The 5281-nt window shown below is 33.2% G+C and overlaps 1 long non-coding RNA gene across 1 annotated transcript; it reads left to right on the top strand.

Moving 5' to 3' along the window:
* Nucleotides 1–990: 990 nt before the first annotated feature.
* LOC110998889 lies at nucleotides 991–5158 on the top strand. The gene is made up of 3 exons (XR_002600374.2): nucleotides 991–1150; nucleotides 4039–4160; nucleotides 4959–5158. It is a non-coding gene; the product is annotated as an uncharacterized LOC110998889 (long non-coding RNA).
* Nucleotides 5159–5281: the final 123 nt, after the last annotated feature.

Raw genomic sequence — 5281 nt, 5'->3', positions numbered from 1 at the left:
TCTTATTGACACTAACATCAATTAAATTAGCTTTCTGACTTTTTGACTATTTTTGAATTTTGAATTAGGGGAGTAATGTTATCTTATATAAGAATAGGATACTGATTATTTATATTTATATAAAGTCGTATATAAGCCGGCGCCAGTTCAGAGCAAATAAAAGTGTTATAGGCGGGAGGAGTCGTTACTTTTTCTCCAACGTAAACCATGTCATGCTGCCATGTTTGTTCCATTTTCAATTTCAAAAAGTTTCTATAAATTTTAAAATCGTAGACAGGAAGTCAGATCGAAATCGCGGCGCTGTTGCGGAAATTGCTCATTCTCACGCGACCGCCTTACTCCGGGCACACTCTAATGGAAAAAGTTAAAAAAATATACAAAACTTCTTTTTATAACGTTGCCCTCGCTGAAATCATCGAGAATAGCTCAGCTATCCGCGGACGAGGAAACTTTCAATTTAAATTTCACCTGCGAGTTTTAACTATCAGGCAGGGATAGATTCGAGTTCTACAAATATTTTTGTTGGTGATCTAAAAATGCAGTTGCTTTTTCAGTACGTTATACAGGATTAAAGGCTTTTTATCTTTTTAAAATTGGAATTTATCAGATAACGGAAATTTGTTATTTTTTGATAAACACAACATAAATTTTATTGTAAATACTTCAAATTATCTTTGAAGATGGAATTCTAATTTTTAAATTGCTTTAATAAAGTGCCGGTCAAATTTCATTTATTTACCTAACTGACCGGTACTGGGTTATTAATGTAATCAAAAAGGCTAAAGATTACAATCGTTACCAGCTTTACGCATAACGCTTTATACAGGCACTTTTTCGGGTCAATGGTACATGAATCACAAAAGTACCCACAGAGTACAGTAAAATTACAGAACATCGGCCGCGTGGCATTGTAACGGTAGCAGTCTGTGCATAAGTTCTATCGCGTATTCTACTTGTTGATTAGACAAAGCGATATAAACGCAACATAAATAAAAAATACGTGTTTATCTTTTCCGTGCATTGATTTTTACAGTATCGTTCTGATAGTGAATAAGATAAGATTATTGAACGATTGTAACACAACGAGTTTCGACGTTGAGTTGTTAATACCTTTTCTGTGTTAATAGTTTATAAAAAAAGCAAAAATGTGGTATGTATTTTACTAATTTTTTTCAAGAACTAGTTTTAGCATTTCTTATCAAATTGTTATTGTTTTAACTGGTACCTTAAGGTAAATTTCCACATGTAAATAACCTTGTCAGCTTGTAATGAAGGTGAAAGTCGTAATACAGTTGCACTTGGCGAATGCAAAAACAAAGTAATGTTATTATATTTACAAATCTTCTGTGTCTGTGTTTTTAAAGTTCCTATTAAACATTTTTTAATACTTTTTATGCAATATGTGATTTGATTCGAGATGATGTTTTTTATTTTTTTTTTCATCAAGCTGTCCACAAAACAGACGTGTGTAGAATACACAAATCTGTCGTGTCCACTACTACACGTATAATCATAAGGGGCGATGAAACCTCATATTGAATTTATTTTATTATTATCTTGAGTAATAAAGAACATTCATATAAATCAATGACATTTAATTTCTGAAAAAGTAACACTAATTCAACAACTTTGTCATAGTGTGTTATTTAGCTATATCTTGGCTTATCCAAATCTTCTTTACAAAGCATGTAGCAGGGTTGGCCGAGGTATTTTTGATACCCAAAAAAAATTATTTGAGTATAGAAAATTATTTTATTTATCAATTCGACGTTTGTTGTTGTATGATATTTGATGATTTGGTTTCGTAATTTATATGGCAATATATACACGACTGGCAACCCTGATTATTATATCACTGCGAAACCTGTCGGGAGTTCGTCATAAACAAGCGTGAAATAGTAGCATCAGTGGACAAGCGCGGTTAGGCCTTGGCACAACGCGCTAAGGCTAGTTTCATAGTTCTCGTTTTAATGTGGCTTACAAATATTATTATATGTAACAAATTATTATAACAGCTACGAAACTACATTCATACTTACTTTACGTTCAAGTCATTACAGTGATGTAGCTGTGTATGACTTCCCTTCTACAAAATGGGGGAAAGAAATATTCATAATATGATTATTATTATTGCATGTTCATTTCATTAAAATAATTGACGAGCTGTCGTAGAGGATCAATTTATAAACCTAAGTTTATTTTTGATTTTTGCGTATATTTTGATGTGTATATTTTTCTGTTATTTTTTCTTAGTATAAATACTATAATAGAATGGAAGAGAAATTACTTTTACTCTTTTAAAGTTATATTTAATAGGGGTTTTAAATATTTTTTTAACTACTTGAATAAGAAGAGCAGTGTTGGCCTAGTGGCTTCAGCGTGCGACTCCCATACCTGAGGTCGTAGGTTCGATCCCCGGCTGTGCACCAATGGACTATCTTTCTATGTGCGCATTAACGTTTGCTCGAACGGTGAATGAAAACATCGTGAGGAAACCGACATGTCTCAGACCCAAAATGTCGACGACGTGTGTCAGGCACTGGAGGCTGATCACCTACTTGCCTATTAGATTTAAAAATGATCATGAAACATCTTCAGAAATCTGAGGCCAAGATCTAAAGAGGTTGTAGCGCCACTGATTTTTTTTACGTGAATCAGAAAAGCTATTAATACGAGCTATATTTTTAATGATTATTTTTGACTTATATTTAATTTATTTGGCAATAAACTTGCCTATATAAATATAAAACAAAGTTTGTAACAATAACTTTAAATAATTCAGATCTTGGTTTGACATAAGAAATATATAATATATTAAAAAACATGGGAACAATATTTAACATAAGGAAACAGTTTCCTTGAGTTTAGGTATATCTTGCTTTTGTATAATTTTATAAATCTTAATCGTAATTACAATTTGCAAGTACCGTTACCGCGTTTGCAAATGTCTTCGCTATTCAAGACTTGCAACCTTGCATCCCAATAAAATCCTTGGCATCAATTTCCAATAAGGAAAACTGAAATAACAAAAGTAAAGTACAAGTTTGTATGTACCTTTCGTGAATTTTATACCACCAGAAAACTGTACTATGAAATAATAAGAAGTTCGTTAATAACCAGCCTCAGATTCGCTCAGACCGCTCGACATTGGTACTCTGTATTTCCTAATAGCGAAAGCGGTGCTTGCTTTAGTGAGAAGTGTATGTCAATCGTCAAGGTTGTGACATTAGCGAAGCGACTAGTCCAGGACGAGGAAGCAAGACTACTAAATGTAGTAAAACCTTTATCGAGCTTTATAAGGCTCTACAGTTACCGCATCCCGCATAAGGCGATTTTTGCTGGCGCCTGGGGTTGTAGTGGGTATGCACAAAAGCGAGTCCCACATGGCCCTCCCACACCAAGCACCGCAGGAGGGTATTTCACCAAGTAAAAGAAATTGCGAAACAAATACCAATTACTAAGACAATTTATTATTTCATCCCACGGTACCTCGACTAGCCAGTTTGAACTGTTTAGGGTAAAAATAACGGATCCTCCTACATTAAAAAATTTTTGCATTTATATATCGAGTTATATAAAACAACTAACGCCATCTAGCTGCATTAAGGCGGAAACACTTAACCGTAAACTACTAATATTTGCGACGATTGATTGTCAATTTCTAAGTAAATTATCGATTCTTAGAACAAATAACATATACCTAAAATATAATTTGTAGAATTGAGCAAGATAAAAAAAGATAATGCCATACCTATTTCCGCTATTGTGATAGCCGTACCGATTTAATAACTAACAAAACGTCGTATAGTCATAAAAATATTTACGTAAATGAATAAAATGGCTCGTAAAAGTAAAAGTCATTTAAATAACATACTCTATATTTAATAAGTTATTACATATTTATTCAATAACTTGATTCGGTAGATTGTGGGTGACATTTACATATGCGAGCGTTTTCAGCCACCCCATCTCCTTTTAGTAAAGTTATTATACCTAATTCTGACCAATAAATAAATTAACTATAATTCGTTGTTTCAGTTGCTGCGTCTGCAATCTTCTATGCAAAGTCCTCAGTGCTATCTTCTCTTTATTATTCTTAGTTGCTGTAATACTACTCATATTATGGGGAGTCGGAGTAATTTTTCAGTAGCACATATGAAGTAAGTTAACATACAGGTACCGGCAAACTTCTTGAGCATTAAACAGAGGAGTGGGGGAAAGTTTGCGCATCGTATCGCAGCGCGGGACACAACTGATTTACCAATCACGGGATCGACACGTCACTCTCCCGCCGCTCCCCAGTGTTACCTAAAAATCGCTTCTGTGCAGGCAAGGACATTTGTTCAAGATGTTTGCCGGTATCTGAGGGAACTACCAAACTTGTCTTTTCAGTAATATTTTTTTAATATATTAATATAACAACCTAAAAACACTGCAGTATATAACTTTAACATATTGCCTTCATAATAACCGCACGTTCACTTATCATTCTTATCGTCTCAATAAAACTCTATTTCATATTGTACATTTAATTTCGCAAACAGACAATTTATGGCTCCAAATTCACACACTGTTTATAACCTGAGACTCATGTGCCTACTTATCATTTTAACAATTTAATTGCCATATATACATATATAAATAGATACAAAAATAAATATGTAATGATTTAATTATCAAATGTTGAGCTTTTATAAGGGTCCGAAACTTATTATCTTGTGTTATAAAATTTTATTGTTGAATCTTGCCAAGGTGACCTCTTTTATTGATTGTTTGACGAGCTAATTGCTTAACACACGTTTTAATTTTACCTTCTTCGTACGAGCAAAGATTGAAACGCACATAGAGAGATCATCTATTGGTATAGGATCGTACCAAGTATCATAGGATTAAAATGCAAACGTCAAAGCTAACAATTCTCGCGTGACAGTAACTTATGGATCTATTTCTGATTTCAGAACCCTCAACAAAATGGTGACGTAGAAGAAGTGACATAATGTGACTATGAATCAATTTAAGTAATTAATGAATTTTAGAAAAACATCGAAGCCTAAAATAATTAATAAGCCAAAGATTTTATTAGGCTCTTGACTGTTTATTTTTAAATGTAAGTTATATCATCAACTTTATATTTAATAAAAGTCTGAGCTGTCCCTAGCTTTGTAAATTTTCTTTTTCAATTACATATGTCGTAGGATAATTTGATGCATCGAATCTTCGCGAAAATCCTAGGGGTTTTGCGAAAACGCGGATAATTAGACATAGGCGAAAAATTATCAAA

Source organism: Pieris rapae, chromosome 19 (genome assembly GCF_905147795.1).
Source record: "Pieris rapae chromosome 19, ilPieRapa1.1, whole genome shotgun sequence".
Taxonomy (NCBI): domain Eukaryota; kingdom Metazoa; phylum Arthropoda; class Insecta; order Lepidoptera; family Pieridae; genus Pieris; species Pieris rapae.
Note: the sequence above shows the minus strand (reverse complement) of the source record. Positions and strands in the feature narration are given on the sequence as shown.